This window comes from Tupaia chinensis, unplaced genomic scaffold, assembly GCF_000334495.1.
Source record: "Tupaia chinensis unplaced genomic scaffold, TupChi_1.0 Scaffold000622_1, whole genome shotgun sequence".
Taxonomy (NCBI): domain Eukaryota; kingdom Metazoa; phylum Chordata; class Mammalia; order Scandentia; family Tupaiidae; genus Tupaia; species Tupaia belangeri.
In genome coordinates, this window is record NW_006160142.1 from 5,016,885 (window position 1) to 5,035,465 (window position 18,581).

An 18,581-nucleotide genomic window follows, 5' to 3' on the forward strand; every position below is an offset into this window, starting at 1 on the left:
TGCACACACAAAAAAAACACAACTAAAGCCTGTTGTATTAGTCATAGGACCAAGAGATTAAAAAGTCTAGCAAGACAAAAAACTTTTAGACAATAATCACTCTAGTAAAAGCAAATACAACAGAAAAAAAACGAAAAAGAAAATCTGTAATTTTATCCTCGCTCCCATCAGCAAAAACTAAATGGGGAGCCAAGACTTCAAACCTCAAGAGGCTCGGGTAAGGGACCCTCAACATTCTCAATGGGATAATGAGGGTAAGGACCAAGCGTAGACCTTACATTTCCACCCTTACTGGGTTGCAACAAGGTGTTCAACCTTACCAAACCCTCCTCCACTCCCAGAGTGGTATCAAAGAAAACCAAGGAGAAAGTCACGACTTTCCTCTCCTCCAGACAGTAAGAAGCCCCCTCCTCCCACAGAGTCAGTGGCAGAGAGCCAGAACTCTACTTCCACCCAAAAGTAGCAAGGAGCCTCTGCAGGTAGATCTCAATGGTAATTAAATTCGAAATCTGACCTTATATCTCATTTAGCAGTGTGAGACAGTGCCCACCCTTTCTCTGTGGAAATACTGTCAGAAGACATTAGCTAAAACAGAAAGTTTAAATAAAATCCAGAGTCTCATAGCAAATAACCAAAGTGTATAGGTTTAAATTGTCACTCATCATAACAAAAACCAAGATCTCAGATTGAATTAAAACAAAACAAAAAGACAATCAACGGATTACAACACTAAAATGAAAAAGAAGTTATCTGAAAAAGTCTTTAATACAAGTGAAACCAAGACCTTTGTAAGTAACTAGCACCCCACATTTTCGTATAGTTCACCCTGACAGTATTTTTTAGCTCACCCTGACAGTATTCTGCTTTCTTAAGACCCAAGTTTATTTCTTATCTTCTTAGTTCTTTGCTTTCTCAGAATGTTGTTAAGCTTTACAACCAGACGAACTTAAGTGTTTGTTTGAAAGATTCTCTTCCAGAAATCAAACAGATAAAACATTTTGTTTCAGCCCAGCCTGGAGAGGGCCCTGCATCAGCTTAATGGTTTAGAAATCACCTGGTTCTCTTACTATCTTCCTCCATGTCTTTCCTATAAAAACCTAAAAGTCCCTGCTATTCAGGGAGAGGCTTTTTTTTTTTTTTTTTTTTGAGATTCTTGAGTTTTGCCATCCTCCCAGACAGAAGTCTTTCCAATAATAAACTTTCTCCATGAAAACACAGCTTGCTTGTTTACTTTCTCACTTTCTCTCTCTCTCTCTCTCTCTCTCTTTCTCTCTCTCTCTTTCTGTCTCTCTGTCTCTCTGTCTCTCATCAAACTGGGAAATAATAATAATAAATAAAGTTAAATAAAATAATTCTTAGAAAAAATAAAGTGAACAGAGCCTTAGGGACCTATGAGAACATACTAAAATATCCAGCATTCACATTATTAAAGTTCCAGAAGAAGAGAAAGAAGACAGGACTGAAGCAGTACTTTGAAGAAATAATGACAAAAATCCTTCAAATTGGGCAAAAGACATAAGCCTATAGATTCAAGAAGACTTACTCAAAACAATGAACCCCCAAAAAGGATAAAGTCAAGGAAATCCACACCAAGGCAGAACACAGTAGAGATTTTGAAAACTAAAGAGAATAATAAAATAAAATAAAACAAACCCTTTAGAGAAGTGTAAGAGAAACATAATTTTATATAGAAGAAACAAACAGAATAACAACAGATTTCTCATTATAAATTAATGAAGCCTGAAGGAAATGATACATTTTTCAAGTGCTGAATGAAAAAAAAAAAATTGTCTACTCAGAATCTTATCTACAGCAAAAAAATTCTTCGTGAATGAAGGGGAGATCAAGACATTTTCAAATGATGAAAAACTAGGAATTTGTTGGCAGCAGACCTATTCTAAAAGAATGGCTAAAGGAAATTCTCTAACCAGGAAGGAAATGAGAAAAGAAGGATTCTCAGAAAGCAGTGTATAGAGAGAATAATAGCTTACAGGGTGAAGGTGAGAGCCGCAGAAAATCATTGAGAGGCCTTGAAGCCTAATGGAATTTTCTATGTTGGATTTCAAGATTGAGGCTCATGTCTTTTTTTTCTTGTATCCTCCAATTTGACCAAAATTTTCTATTATTGGTATCATATACAAGTCCTCCCATAGCACCCATTGGGAAAAATAATTTGTTTCCTTCTTTCATAGGTCCACAGAGAGAGAGCTATTTCCCCCCAGAATGGACCATACTTTGAGTATCACCCATAAATGGTTGAGATGATTTACATGATGAGGTTTGAAGTTTTTCAACTAATTATATGTAGATGACAATTTAGACTTTGAATGGATGATGTAATAGTTGAGACTTTGGGGAATATTGAGATGGGCAAATATTATATTTTAGATATGGAATGGATATGAATCATCAAAAGGACCAGAGAATGGACTGTGGTAGATGGAATAAGGTCACCCCCTCAAAGATAACCGAATAGTAATCCCAAAAAATCAATGAAGATGTTACCTTTCATGAAAATAGGGACTTTGCAAATATGATTAGTTAAATTGAAATGAAGAGATTATCCAGGTACAGTAATTATAATCACAGGATATTTGTAAGACAAAGGCAGCAAGGCCAGAGTAATACAGGAGATGTGACAATGAAAGCAGAGTTACAGATGAAGAAAGAGAATGAAACATATTATGCTGCTTTGTTTTGAGGATGAAGGAATGGGGCAAGTCAAGAAATGTAGATAGTCTCTAAGAACTAGAAAAGACAAAGAAACTTATTTGCCTCAAAAGCCTTCATAAACATACAACCTGGCTAATACTTTAGTTTTCAGACTAATGAAATTTATTTCTAACTTTTGACCTTGAGAGCTGTAAGATGATAAGTTTGTGTTGTTTTATTTCAGCAAGTTTGTAATAGTATATTACAAGAGAAATAGAAAATTAAAACAATAATTAGCAAAAGTATGGGTAAATACCATAGATTCTATTTCTTTCCTTGAATTCCAAATTATGTCTGATGATTGAAAAAAATCATAGCACTGAAATAGTTTTAAATATCTGTAAAGAAAATATTTAAGATAATCATATTATAAACAGGGTAAATGATGTAAGGGAAGTAAAATATTTATACTGCACTTGAACTGGAAAAATGATTACATCAGTAGAATGTGACACACACACATACATATACACACACATACATCTGTATATAGTATATAGACACACACACACACACACACACACACATATATATATTATAATGTTATGCTGAGAGGCACCACTAAAAGAGCTACATACAGATATATAACTCAGAAACACTATAGATAAGTCAAAATAAAATTCTCAAAAAATTTCAAGTAAATACATGAAAGCAGGTGGAAAAAAGAAACAAACAAAAAAAAAACAGAAAATAAAATAGAAATATCAGACTTAAATCTCACCATAACAATAGTTACATTAAATATAAGTGGTCTAAATATAATGGTTAATAGACAAACATTGGCAAAGTTGATTTTAAAACATAACCCAACAATATGCTGTGAATGTCTATGTAAATTCTCTTCAAATATAGTTATATAGGCAAATTGAAGGGACTAAAGTGGGAAAAAAGATGCACTATTTTGTATACTAATCAAAGGAAAGAACAAATGGCTTTCTTAATATCAAATAAAGTGGACTTTAAGAAAAAGAAAATTATCAAAGACTGAGTAGGACCTTATATATTGATAAAAGGGTCAATCCACAAAGAAAACATAGCAAGCTTATATTTAAGTATGTATCAAACAAAAGAGCTACAAACTGTGTGAAGCAAAAATTGATAGAACTAAAAAGAGAAACAAAAATTGCACAATCATTGTTGAAGATACCAATACCCCTCTCTCATCAACTGAAAGAATAACTAGAAAAAAGTTAGTAAAGATATAGCAGACCTCAACAAAATTATCTATCAAAAGTATCTAATTAACTTTTTTGGGGGGGGAGGGGGGATATGGCGCCTGTGCTCGCCAGAAAGATAGAGAGAGAGACAGAGAAACAGAAAGCAAGAAATCACCCTCCAGGGGGATGGCCACAACACAATCCCTTCTCCTCCATTCTCCTCTCGAGATTTTGGGCATGCATGCACATGAGCCCAGCGTGAGTTTAAGCCACCAGGTCCGGGACTCAAATCACGGTCAACTACGTAGCAGCCCAGTGACATAGCCATTATGCCAACTGCTGTTCCCTCTAATTGACTTTTAAAGATCATTCTACTCAACAAAAGCAGAATATTTTCCACTGATGATTACCCAAGATAGAACATTTACGCGGCCTTAAAACAAAATTTGACAAATTTAAAAGAATTAAAATCATTCAAATCATGCTCCCTGACCAAAATAGAATGAAACTAGAAATAAAAAAACAGAAAGATAACAGGAAAACATTGATACACTCTAACATACATTTCTAAACAACACATTCATAAACAATCCAATGTTGAAAAAGAGTCTCAAGGGAATTAAAAGAAAAAATACATTGATCTGAATAAAAATAGAAATATATAAAGATTATTCCAGAATTAATATAAAAATAAAGGATCTAGAATTACTAAAACAATTTTGAAAAAGGAGAATAAAGTGCTGGGATTCCAACTTAATCAAGACTATGTGTTATTATTATTAGTGGGACAGACATATAGAACAAAATAGAAAATCCAGAAATGGATCCACATAAATATATCCAACTGATTGATGACAAAGATACAAAAGAATGTGAAAAGAGATGCAATATCTAGAGATAAGGAAACGCTGACTAAAAACACAATGAGCCATCACCACATTCCCATCAGAATGGCTAATATAAGAATAGTGACAAGAGGCCAGCCATAGTGGCACAGCAGTGATGCAATGCTCTGTTACACTGAAGCTATATGGGAAAGTCCCAGGTTCACATCCTGAGGTCTTTGTATACAGTAGGGGCATGTGTGCCCATGTCCATGACTGGCAAGATGAGGCTGGTGGTGGATTGTGAAGACCTTACTAGGGTTGCTGTCTCTTTCTTAGTAAGTACATAAATAAATATTTTTTTAAACTATGACAGCACCTTATATTGATGAGGATCAGAAGAAACTGAGTCACTTAAATATTGTGTGGGGATTGTACAACCATTGTACAATCATTCAAAAAAGTTTGATAGTTTCTTTTTAAACACTAAATTTGCAACTACCATACTATTATGCTGTTAGAAAAGTTACGACATATTTTTTCCATGTTTTTCTACGCAAAGATGTTCATGACTTTTCCAAGAACCTAATATTCAGCAATTGCATTCCTAGGCTTTCATCACAGAGAAATTAAGATTTATGCGCACAGAAAAATCTTACACTCATGTTTATAGCAATTTTATTCATAATAGCTAAAAACAGGGAACAATCCAGTTCCCCTTCAATGGGTCAATGATTTAAAAAATTGTGTACATCCATACCATGGAAAACTTCTCAGCAACAAAAAGTAACAAATCATAATCACATGTAACAGCCCAGGTGTATCTCTGGAGGATTATGCTGTTTCTGTTTGTTTGGTTGGTTTATTTGTTTGTAATACTCAAACCTAAAAAGACACATACAGAATGTCTCCTTTTATATAACATCCTTGAAATGACAAAATTATAGAAGGTAACTAAATAGATTATTCTATCCAAATCAGCAGGGGGTGGGGTCAGAAGAGAAGTGGATATGGCTATTTAAAAAGCAACCTGAGGTATCTTTACGGTGATGGAAAAGTTCTGTTTCTCAACTGTACCACTGTCAATATACTGGGTGTCATATTATACAAAAATTTCCCAAGATTTTACCATTGGGAGAAACTAGAAAGTATACAGAAGATCCTTCTCTATTATTTCTTACAACTACCTGCAAACCTAAACATTTTTATCTCAAAATATAAAAATTAATTTAAAAAATCTTTATTGTACAATTAAAAACTTGTTAAGAGAGTATAGCTCCTGTTAAGTATTACCATATTCTTTCCAGAAATAAAATTAAATTAAAAAAAAAAAAAAACAGAAGGAGAGAAAAGAGGAATCAGAGGGAAGGAAACAAGGAAAAAATTCCACAATGCTTTCAAAAAGTGCAGATTCCATAGACTCTTCCTCCCCCTCAAATAGTTTATTTTTACTCAGTCTATAATGTGATTCAGAAATATGTAGGCTTAACACACATTCTCTAGAGATTCTAATAGGATGGTCTGTAGATAGCAGTGAGAACAGTGGGACAGAAAGTTACCCTCAGAGTCAGTAGAATGTCTCTCTGTTGTTTCCAAGTCAACTCTTGGGCTAGTTGGAAGAAAGTCAAACCACCAGGAATCAGAATTGCTGTGCCTCAGCTCCGCTCTATCACCAGTCAGCTGTTTTGCAATTTCCACACCATGTGACAAAAGGCCTCCTCTACAGAGAACTGTCCTGGAGCAGGACTCCAGCTAAAGGGAATTGGATCTGTAGTCATGCCTTTAGCAATGTATTGGGGAACACCACTGCTCATTAGGTTATAAAATGTGAGAAGTAAGCCATGGTCTCTTTTGTGAATAAAATTTACCCAGAAATAATTTAGCTGGCAATGCTGTCTAGATAACGTAATTGAAAATTATGTTGCCACTACTCACATTTCAATGAATCTGAACTTGCTCCCCAGAAGGAAAAATAAAATAACATCTTTCACAAAGTAAATTTCCCTTATACGTGGGTATTGAGAAGAGAGGAGGTATTCTCATCTTGTCAGGCACTTAGGTGTAATTAGAGGCAGGTAACTTTATGAAGCTGAATGTCAGGCTGATCTAGAAGCACAAGGTAGAGCAATACAGAAGAAACCCAAAAGGAAAAACAGAATATCTTTAGGCTCGAAAATGTGTAGTAGCTACATATAGCCTAAACTGTTTACTTACTTTTTGTCTTGGGTTTTATTCTTATTGGAATTACCAAAGTCAAAATATAATTTTAGCTAAAAATGATAGATAATATACTGATACCACCAAAAATTAGACTTCTCCCTCCCCAGGCCTAAAGATACAGCACTAATCAAAAGGAAAATTAATTGATCAAGGAAAGTAAAATTTACTGGGCAAAGTAATTAATGTATAAAATGTATTTTGTTATTTGTTTTAAAGAAAAAATAGAGTTTATTATAATACGATGCATACTTGTCAGTAGTTTGCATGATCTTTTTACAAAATTGCAACGCATTATATCAGGAGAATTAGATAAGCAGTACTCAGGTTCTCAAGAACACATCAGGACCAGCAAGTAGATGGCATAATGGTTGTCACTGGATTCTCACATGGCGAACCACGGTTAAGTCACTTAAAAATGCTATGTGTGTGTATGTGACCAAAATCCTGAGAAGAGAATTAAGGAGAAGGGATTGTGGCATGTCCATTCCCCCTGGGGATTGATTTCTGGCTTTCTGTCTCTCTGTCTCTCTCTGTCTCTACAGCAAGCACATGAGCCCTCTTGTAAAAATATATCTTAAAAAAGAAGAAGAAAAAGAAAAACATGTAATGATCCGCTTTACCATTCTTGCCAGAACTGAAAAGAATGCCCTGGGGATAAGTTATTACAGAAGACAATATTAATAAATAAACAAAACTAGAAATTAAAAAGTAATGGGTTGTACCAACACCATTAGTTAGGCTGTAAATAGTACAAATAAAACAAGTGTTCAATAGTTAAGAAGACCCTTGTCTGTCCTGCCAGGCAACATCTGCTACATGGGGATGGTTGAGCCAACTCTGCTGGCAGTTTTCTTAGGTTAAGTTGAGTTGCATTGCTCTTGTTATCATCAGAAAATCAACCTGGTTGAGAAAAGAAGGAGCAAATAGCAACAGAGTAATACTCCCCAACATTGTTTTTGTGAAAGAACACAGAGACTACTTCAGACCCATTAGGATGGGTACCATGAAAAAAAGGAAAAAAAAAAAAAAAAAAACACTAAATATTGGTCCAGCCTAAGTGGCACAGTCTATGGCATAATGAACTGCAGTGTTGGAGGCCACATGGCCAACTTTGGGTTTAAATCCTCAAACTGGCCTGAAAACATGCAAGGTGCATGTGTCAGCATCCAAGAAACTGAAGAGTTGAAGAGTTGGGGAAGGGGCTACATTCAAGAGTACTTATCACTCTGTCTCTTTATCTCTCACATGTACATAAACATGTTCTCTATTATGAAAAGAAGGAAAGGAAAGAAATAACAAGTGTTGGCAAAGAAGAGAAATTAGAACTCTTGAAGTAATGTAACATGGTACAGACTTCATGGAAAACATTATGTCACTCAAAAAAGTTAACTAGAATTTTAATTTTATCATATGATCTTATGATATGATATGATCCAGCAACTCTACTTCTAGTTATATAACCAAAAGAACTGAAAGCAGAATTTTAAAGAATATTTGTACATCTATGTTCATAGTTGAATTATTCACAATAGCCAAAGGTGAAAGTAAATGAAGTGTCCATCAACAGATGAATGGATAAACAAAATATAATGCATACACACAATGGAACATTACTCGTACTTTAAAAGGAAAAAAATTCTGACACATGTTGCAACATGAATGAATCCTGAGGACATTATACTATGTGAAATAAGCCAATCATAAAAAGACAAGTACTATGTGATTCCACTTATATGAGGCAGCTACAGTAGTAAAAACTCATAGAGACAATAAATAGAATGGTGATTTCTAGGAGCTGGGGAGAAGGAAAAAGTGGGGTGTTATTGTTCAATGGGCACACAATTTCAGTGTTGCAAGACAAAAAGAGTTCCAGATACTGGTTACACAATAATGTGAATGAACTTACTTCTGAACTGTACCCTTAAAAATGGTTAGGATGCTAAATTTACATTATGTTCATTTTACCACAAATTTTTAAATGAACATAGAGACAATTACAATATTAATACAACATAATCAAGTAAACCCAAAGACTGAAGGACTTTTACAGGGAGCCTGATTTAAAAGTCATTTTCAAGGGGCCAGCAGATGTCCAGTTGAATAGCTGGACTCCCATATGGTCAACCACAGTTTAAGTTCTGGACCCAGTGACTTGAAAATCGCGCTGGGTGTACATGCATGCACAGTCAAGATTCCAGGAAGAGAATAGTGGAGAAGGGATTATGGAATGGCAATCTCCCTAGAGGTGATTTCTCGCTTTCCCTCTCACTGTCTCTGTCTCTCTGTCTCTCTCTCTCCACAAGCACACATGCCCAATGTAAAGACTTCTGAAAAAAAGAAAAAGAAAAAAAAGTAATTATCGGTAAGGTGTTGTGCACAGAGCCCACATGGCCCAGCCCCATAAGTGTCACACCAGACATGTATACTTATGCTCAGGGCTCTGATGGAGTGGGGATTTGTAGGAAAAAGGATTTACAATGTTACCAGATCCCGTGGAAGGCAGTGCCCTCACTCTCTCTGAGGCACACTCTCTCATGCACACATGCCCTCTACTATTAAAAAGAAAAGTCATTACCAATTTTTTATACAAGTATAAGAAAACTAAAGTGCAAAGAATTAGAGAAGGCATTACGTATAAAAATAAAATTAGGGGCCAGGAGATGTAGTAGTGGTTACATCACTAGACTCTCACATGGTTGTACTGCAGTTTGAGTCCCAGACCTGGTGATTTGAAAGTTCCACCAGGTGCATATGTGTGCATGCTCACGATCCAGGGAGAAGGAATTGAGCTGTGGCCATCCTCCCATGGGGTGATTTCTCACTTTCACTCTCACTATCTCTGTCTCTTTATCTCTGACAAGCATATATACAAGTCCTAAGGCAAAAATAAACTAATTAATTAATTATAAAATTGCTAATCAGAGTCTTTCAAAACTTTTAATAAAGCCTTTTGAACCATTAAAAATATCCTGATTAAACAAAAGTTATATATATGGTTGAAGGAAAATTATTTTATTCAATTCTAAGACATTTACATGATGATCTCTATAAAATCTAGATGGGTTCCATCGATTAGAAAGTTTGTTCTCACTAGTAGGACATTAAAAAAAATTAAAAAGGATTAAAATTATCTTATGCAACCATTCAAAAATGTACAACAGTTAAAATTATATTTAAGGAATTTAAGAGCTCTTCCATTGACAAATGTGACTATATAATTTTTTATAATAACATGAAGAGATTTTAAAATCCAATTGAATTTTTTATATCAAGAATTTCAAAATTATGTAGCCCTGATTTACAGAACACATATATTAGTAGAATAAAACCTTGCAGCTAATTTAGACATTAGTAAAAGGACCCATACATAGTCAAAGGACAGAAATATGAGATATTCAACAAGAGTTTCTTGACTCCTGTCTGGAGGTGCCATCACAAGGAACTTCCATCTAATTGCCCAGCCCACCCTCATTCCCTGTGGGATGCCTTAGGATAGGGAATAAACATACCCATTGTAAGTCTAGCATATACATTCATTTTTTCAACAAACCTTCAGATATGCTCAATATTCATTGCTGACAGATGAGCTTTGCAATGCCTTATCTTTCATCCCTGAAAGAGGAAGGGCCCCAGGCCCAAGTGGCTTTCAGCTGTACTTTGTAATATAAAATGGGTTTCTGGATCTGAGAAATCCAGAAAGATCTCAAAAAGGAAAAAAAAAATCATAACACAACATTCATCTGATTGTGAATCATCCCTCTGTCCTGCATATCCAAGTTGTATACACTACCTGCCCACTAGTCACTTAGTAGCAAGCTGAGTTATCGAATAGACTGTGCTGGTATTGCTAGTATTCAAATAGTATTTACTTTACTTAATAATAACCCCAATTGCAAGAGTGGAGATGCTGGCATATTATCGTCATTGTTCGATTTCATTAATAGTTATGGCTGTTAGTCTTTTACTGTGCCAAATTTATAAATTAAACTTTATCATAGGTATATAGTTATAGAAAAAAAAAACATAGTGTATATAGGTTTTTGTACTATTCGCAGTTTCAGGCATTCACTGGGGGTCTTGAAATATATTCTCCACAGAGAAGCTAATTAATTCAGAAGCAGCTTCAATAATATAACTGAGTTGTAACTGCAGTTTGGACCAAGGAAGTAACAGTGTAGACTAGTAAGAAGAAATTAGATTTTGGATTTGTCTTCTATCTAAAAATTTTCTATTGTATTGCATGTAGGATATCGGGAAAAAAAAATATGAACCAAGGGTGACTTCATGGTGTTTAACTAGAACGGCTGAGAAAAGAGTTGTCATTTATTAAGATGTAGAACAGGTTTAGGATAAGAAAATATCTGAAGATGAGTTTTAGAAGGCTAAATTTTAAATAATTATTATCCAAGTGGAGATGAAACCAAGAGAATCTTGCAATTGAAAACTAATGTTTATGAAAAGAAACAAAATGGTAAGACAAAATGTCTAAATCCGATAGGCTCAAAAATGTATCCTGGAAGGAGTGATGTGATATTAAGAGCTTTCTAATAACCCACTCTATAATCCAAGAAGTTTTTTCTAAAACACAGACTTAGTGATGCCACTCCTCTACTCAAAACTCTTGTACCACTCTCTCAGATCTATGAACGCAACTAGAATCCTTAGCACTTGAGCCGTCATCATCTAGCCCCTGCTTAAGAGTTTGTTCAGCAGCATCTCTTCCCCCAATACCACTGTTCACTCACCACCATAAAGGCATTCACCATTTCAAAAAGGCTGAACTACTTAAAACCGCAATATTTTCAGCTAAATCTGATTTTTTGCTTTCCTACTCTCTTATTCAGACTGACCTATGTGGCTCTTTCAAGTTTCTGATTAGATAACATTTAATATTTCATTCTAGCTGCCTTTTAACCCAATAGATTATAAACTCTGCAAAAGGCAGTGTTTGCACTTCCTGAGGCTGCTATAACAAATTACCATGCTCCTGGTGGCATACAGTAATAAAAATTCATTCCCTCACCTTTCTAGAGACCAAACGTTGGTACTCAGTTTCCCTGGACTGGAATCACACTATGGGTAAGACCACACTCCCTCTGGAGGCTCTAGGCAGAAATCCTTTTCATGGCCTTTTCTGCCTTCTGAGAAGCTGTCCCCTTCCATAGCTCTTGGCTCCGTATCACACTTTCTTTAATCCCCTCCTTCACTATATTGCCTTCTTGCTCTTCTCTAGAATTTCCTACCTCTCTTAGAAAAGTACCTGTGATTGTGTTTAAGGCCCAAACAGGTGTTCCAGAATAACTTCCCCAATTCAAGATCCTTAATTCCCTCACATCTGCAAGGGCTCCTTCACCATATAAGGTAACATATTCATAGGTTCCCTGGATTAGGATCTGGATGTCTTTGTGGGTATTAGTCAGCTTACCAGAGTCAAGACCCAGTTTCCCCAATGTCTAGCACTGCATCAATCACATAAGTACTCAGTGAACATTTTTGAATGAATAAATGAGTGAATTTGTTGTGTTTTAATCACCTGAATACCTCATTAGCCTTCCTCTTAAATATAATAGAAAAGTCATTATCTCTTAAGAACTTACTGTTGCCCTGGAGTGATTCTGTCCTGGGTGGCTGTTTTTGGGAACCATAGTCATTTATCTCTCCGTCTGCCCACCGAAGTGTGTGCCACCACCCCACAGAAGAGCCAATAGACATGGACATGAGCTCCTGAGGCCCCAGAACTCTCATTTCAGTTGTGCACTAAAAGTCAACAAAGATTATCACTTTAAGGTGGATAATGATGAAAGTGAACACCAGTTATCTTTTTTATTCACAGCTGAATCTAATCCAAAGTGATTCAGAATGTAGATACATGGAAGTGTGTGCTACAAATGGTAGAATGGTCAGTTTAGAGGCTGGTACAAAGGATGAATTGCACATTTTTGAAGCAGAGGCAATAAATTATGAAGGCAGTCCCAATTAAAGTAACACTAGCAGCATTGAAAATATCTGTAAAGCCAATGGTTTCCTTTGGGAACTTTGAAATAACACCACCTGTGGTCTTAAGATTGAGGTGTGGTTCAGGGTCTGTGCATTCTAGTGGACAGTAGTTAGTAGCTGTGGAGGAAGATGCAAAGTCAGAAGAGGAAGAGGACACAAAACTCTTAAGTATATCTGGAAAGCAATCTGCCCCTGGAAGTGGAAGCAAGGTTCCACATGAAAAAGTAAAACTTGCTGCTGACGAAGATGATGACGATGAAGATGATGATGATGATTTTGAAGATGAGGAAACAGAAGATAAAACTCCAGTGAAGAAACCTATATGAGATACTCCTGACAAAAATGCTCAAAAATGAAACCAGAATGGAAAAGACTCAAAACTGACACCAAGATCAAAAGGTCAAGAATCATTCAAAACAGGGAAAAAACTCCTAAAACACAAAAAAGAACCTAGTTCTTTAGATGACACTAAAGCAAAAATGTAATCAAGTATAGAAAAAGGTGGTTCTCTTCCCGTAGTGGAAGCCAAGTTTGTCAATTACATGAAGAATTGCTTCTGAATGACTGATCAGGAGGCTATTCAAGATCTTTGGCAGTGAAGGGAGTCTCTTTAAGAAAAGAGTTTAAACGGTTTGTTAAAATTTTCCATTTTACTTCATTTCTGTAATAGCTGATATCTGGCTGTCCTCTTTATAATGCAGAGTGAGAACTTGCCCTACTGTGTTTGATAAATGTTGTCCAGGTTCCATTGCCAAGAATGTGGTTGGTCAAAATGCCTGTTCAGTTTTTAAAGATGGACTGCCACCCTTTGCTTGGTTTTAAGTATGCATGGAATGTTGTGATAGGACACGGTAGTAGAGGTGGTTAGACATGGAAATTGCAGGGAGATAAAAATATACATGTAAATTAAACTTGGTATAAAAAAAAAGAAAAACTTACTGTTGATAAACAGAAGCTTTCATTTGAACAAACAGATCTTCTAGTATCAGATTTGACAAAGTTTATTGAGCTGAGGTGGGGGGAATCCTTGGTCAAGGTTTTGAGATGAAATACAGGAAAGAGCACTGGGGTTTTTATCGAATTTAAATCTTACTCTAAACTTCTAATTGCCTCCCCAAAATGCAAATAATAAATCCTTTTGGGAGGATCAGTGCTTGCTGTAAGAATGGTTAATGAGGGTTGGTACAGGGATTTAGTTATCAGGGATGAATGAGGTCCTGGGAGTCTAGATCCCAAGGACACATATGAGGCTTAATTTTCTCAGCTTTATTATCCCCAAATGCCACTTTCCTGATTAAGTCCCAGCAATGTTTCCCTCATATAGCACCGTTCATTTAAAAGTTTAAATTCATGAGAAAACTATATGAAGAAAATATAAAACAGAACTTGGTGATCTTTAAAAGAATGTAAGTAATGGCTACTCTGGGCACATGACCATCCAGCATAAAAACATTTCCCATCTTCCTTCCCAGTTAAGTGTATCTAACTAACGAATCACTGGCAAATGGGGCATAAATGGAAGCTGTGTGAACAACTTCTAGTATAAGAGACTTCAAAAAGTTTGTGGAAAAGTGAAATTAAAATATGAATTTATTGGGACCAGCAGGTGGTGTGGTGGTTAAGGGTGCTGGATTCCCACATGGCCAACTGTGGTTCTAGTCCCTGACCTGGTGGCTTGCTTTCTCATTTTCCCCCTCTTTCTTGTTCCTGCTCATTCACTCTGTCCCTCTCTGGTCAAAATTAAAGTAAAAGTTAAATAAAATAATTATTTTTTTAAAGTGTGAATTTATTTTGTACCAAAATAAATTTTGAAATTCATGCATAGTTTTCCCATAATACTCTTTTCCATGAACTTTCTGAAGACCTTTCATCCAGCCCTTTAAAGGAGAAAAGCACGCTCTTCTTTGATCCCTTTTCCCTTACTGTTCTCTAGCAAACAGGTGAGATGACTAGAGTTCAAGCAGCTATTTTGGATTATGAGGCAGCAGATTAAGAATATCAGAACATCAAGAGAGAAGGAGCTAAATTCTGGAAGGACCATACAAACCCTGGAATACCTGCCTCTGAAGTCATCTATGTGATACTCATTTAGATCTGATCCCAAGTGATTCAGAATGTAGATACATGGAAGTGAGTGCTACAAATGATAGAACACTTTTTTAAAAATCAGGTATTAGCTTACTGACATGGTGAGCAGTAGGTTATAATTATTTGATTATTGCCAGGGAGAAATCTAGTGACCCTCATCTCGTAGTGTCACAGTTTTGACCAGTCAAATGTCTTGATCAAATAAAAATCTGTTCATTTTGCAAGACAGATCACATGCCCAAAAAGGCTATAACATTAAGGAGAATAACAGAAAAGAATCACAATGGTGGTGGCAGTTGTTTTTTCTGGTCATTTGCAGCAATGTCCTACAAGAAAAGATTAAACTCAGGCCTACACTAGTCAGTCTGCAAGCAGATATAGAAGAGAATTCAACCTTTGCTAAAAGATACACTCTGCCTGTAGCCTGAAATCTAGATTTACTAGGAGTCCTGTTATTTAAAACATTGCCAGGTTACAAAAAAAAAAATAAATAAAGGAAAAAGGGGCCAGCAGGTGGCATGGTAGTTAGGGTGCTGGACTCTCACATGGCTGACTACAGTTCAAGTCGAGACTCTTTTGTTTTTTTTTCTCTCTCTCTCTCTCTCTCTCTCTCTCTCTCTCTCTCTCTCGTGAGCGCAGGTGCTACTAATAATAAATAAAATAAATAATCTTTAAAAAGAAAAGAGAAAGAAAAAGAAAAGTTTACAGCAACAGTACCTCTTTCTAAAGCAAAGAATTGGGAAGTAACGAAAAGTAAAGGCTATCGCAGCACATTATGTTTATGCCCACCATAAGAAAGCTGTGAGCCCACTGACAAAGATGACATTAAGGATGTTTCCTTCACTCACAAACCTATTATTCCAGATAGTCACAAATAGTAATTATCAATGTGAAGGAAATGGGTGGGAAAGCCAAAGAAACCAATAACTAAAAGATCATAGTCTTAAAAACTACTTTTACTCAAGAACTATGACTGGTTACTTGTAATGACAACTACCCACAAGTGTAAATTAGAAGACCACTTTTGGAGTTTTTTTAGAAAGAAAGAGAACTTCATTGGCTAAACCTTCATGTTCAGCCCACAAAAGCTTTGTATTCATTATCTTTCTTTTCTAAATTTTTTTAATTATTATTTTTTTCTTTTTTTTATTTCATTTTCTTTCATACATTCAATCACATTATTATTTGTCTTACAAAATAGATATTTCAACAGGTGAACATTTCTCCCTAGTACAGTTGATAAAACTACAAAATATCTTCAACAGATAATACCACATTTCTTTGTGCCATTAATGCTTTGCCTCCCAATTTTTCTTCTTAATGTCCTTCCTCAGACCCTCCTCTTTCACACACATAAATGATGTGAAACTACAATAATCCTTTACTATTATTATCATCCCTTGCAGTTCTGGGAAATAACTATGCTCAGTGAGATGGTTTATAATTACGGTTTCTTTTTTTTTTTTTTTTTTTTTTGCGGGGGGAGGGGAGGGGCGGTGCAGAGGGTTGCCATAAAGTGCATGGGTTTCCCACAGAGCGACAGAGAGCAGGAAATTGAGTAACCACCCCCACCCCCCAGGGAATGGCTACACCGTAATCCTTTCTGCCACTCTCTTCTCAGGATTTTGAGCACGTGCACACACACGCCCAGCATGATTTTCAAGCCACTGGGTCCAGGACTTGAACCATAGTCAGCCATGTGGGATTCCAGTGCCTTAACCACCATGCCACCTGCTGGCCCCTACAATTAGGGGTTCTTACGAAGTTACAATTAGCAGTGACTAGTGCTGAAATCGTCTTGATGGTATTTTAATTCCCATGTCTAGTGTTTGATGCTGGCTATTGGCTATGGTCCCAGCTAAGTCTGTGAACGAGAATACTACTTGAGACAACTCTGTGTAGCCTGTATTTCCTCATAACATGGTAGAGAGTTTCCAACAGAGAGTCAGGTAAAATCTGTAACATCTTTTATGATCCAGCCTTGGAAGTCATCATATGGTGGAATTTTTTTCCTACTATATTGGCTGTGGCCATCAAAAATTTTCAAGGTTCTGGGACCAGCAGTTGGTGTAATGGCTATGTCACTGGACTCCCATGTAGTCGACTGTGGTTTGAGTCCCAGACCCAATGGCTTAAACTCACACTGGACGCGTGTGCATGTGTGCCCAAGACCCCAAGAGGAGAATGGAGAATGGTGGGCTACCCCCCCGGGGGGGGGTGATTCTTTACTTTCTGTCTCTCTGTCTCTCTCTGTCTTTCTGGTAAGCACATGCATCCTGTAGCCAAAAAACCTCTCAAAAAAAAAAAAATTTCAAGGTTCAAGGTAAAGGGTCATAGGCTCTACTTCTTCATAGGGAAATGCCAAGGTCATGTTATATGAAGAAATGTTGGGATAAGAAACACAGTGACCTAACACAGTGACATTTACCTCTTGGTACTTACGTTCTGATGTAGCTTCTTTCCCTTGATTATGGACTAACTTATCAGCTTGGTTCTAATCAACAGAACGCAGCAGCATTTCCATGATTATATTACAGAGACTGTGTAACTTCTATTGCAAGTGGAGGTTCTCTCTCTCCGCTATAATGAAGCAAGCAGTCACACTGAGCTGTACTATGCAGTGGTCATTATAACAAGGAATTGAAAGTAACCTTAGGTTGACAAAGAACTGTGACTCATGCACCTTAACAACCTCAAGTACCTGAGTCCCGTCAACAATCACCTAAGTGTGGAAGCAACTCCTTCCCCACTCAAACCTTCGCATATAGCCCTGGCCAATGACTTCACTGTGGGCTGTAACAGACTCAGAAGAAGAAAACCCAGGTAAGTTATCCCCAAATTTCTGACCCACAGAAATGATGAGATAACAGATATGTGTTGTTTTAAGTTACTAAGTTTGTGATAACTTGTTATGCAGCAGTAACAAGTAATCCAATACTATCTGAGAGAAAAGTTTCTGCAGAGCACCTGGGATAAAAACCATGTTTTTGAGAGCAATAGACTGTTGGGCAGTGAAAAACCAAGAGTGAACATAAACTTCACCTAAGACACAAGGCAGTGAAGAAATAAAAATAAAATTATCATAATGGAAATGAGAAAAACTATAAAAGAAGTTTGTATTTAAGAAAGTGGGAATAGGGTGTCTCTACAGAAACAAAAATCCATACAAACACAAAATAGGCATTGGCAGTAAGGTAAAAAGAAAAGCTATTAAAAGCACTATGCTCTGTATAAACTTGGAAACCTCAGTGAAAATTTAGCTGCTCTTAGATTTACCACTGTGCTCTGTATAAACATGTAAACTTCCGTGGAAATTTAGCAGCTCTTAGATTTTTGCTCTCAGTGCTTGTTTTTCACTTATAGCACTATCTAATCAATAAATAGCACTGCTCCAATGACCAAAGTACCCTGTATGAATAAGAAACCATTAAGGTATTATTATTTTAAAATGTTAACATCACCAACTTAGAGTAATATATCTAGAAACTTCCAAGTTATTTTCAAAGTCACTCTTTCATTTTACTTTCAGTTTTTGTGATTTTTTTAAAAAGTTAAGTTGAATTTTAATTCAAATATTCATTTC

General features: G+C 36.2%; 1 pseudogene; it reads left to right on the forward strand.

Annotated features, from left to right (window-relative positions):
• Positions 1–248: 248 nt before the first annotated feature.
• On the forward strand, positions 249–17,546 carry LOC114009767 (nucleophosmin-like; annotated as a pseudogene).
• Positions 17,547–18,581: the final 1,035 nt, after the last annotated feature.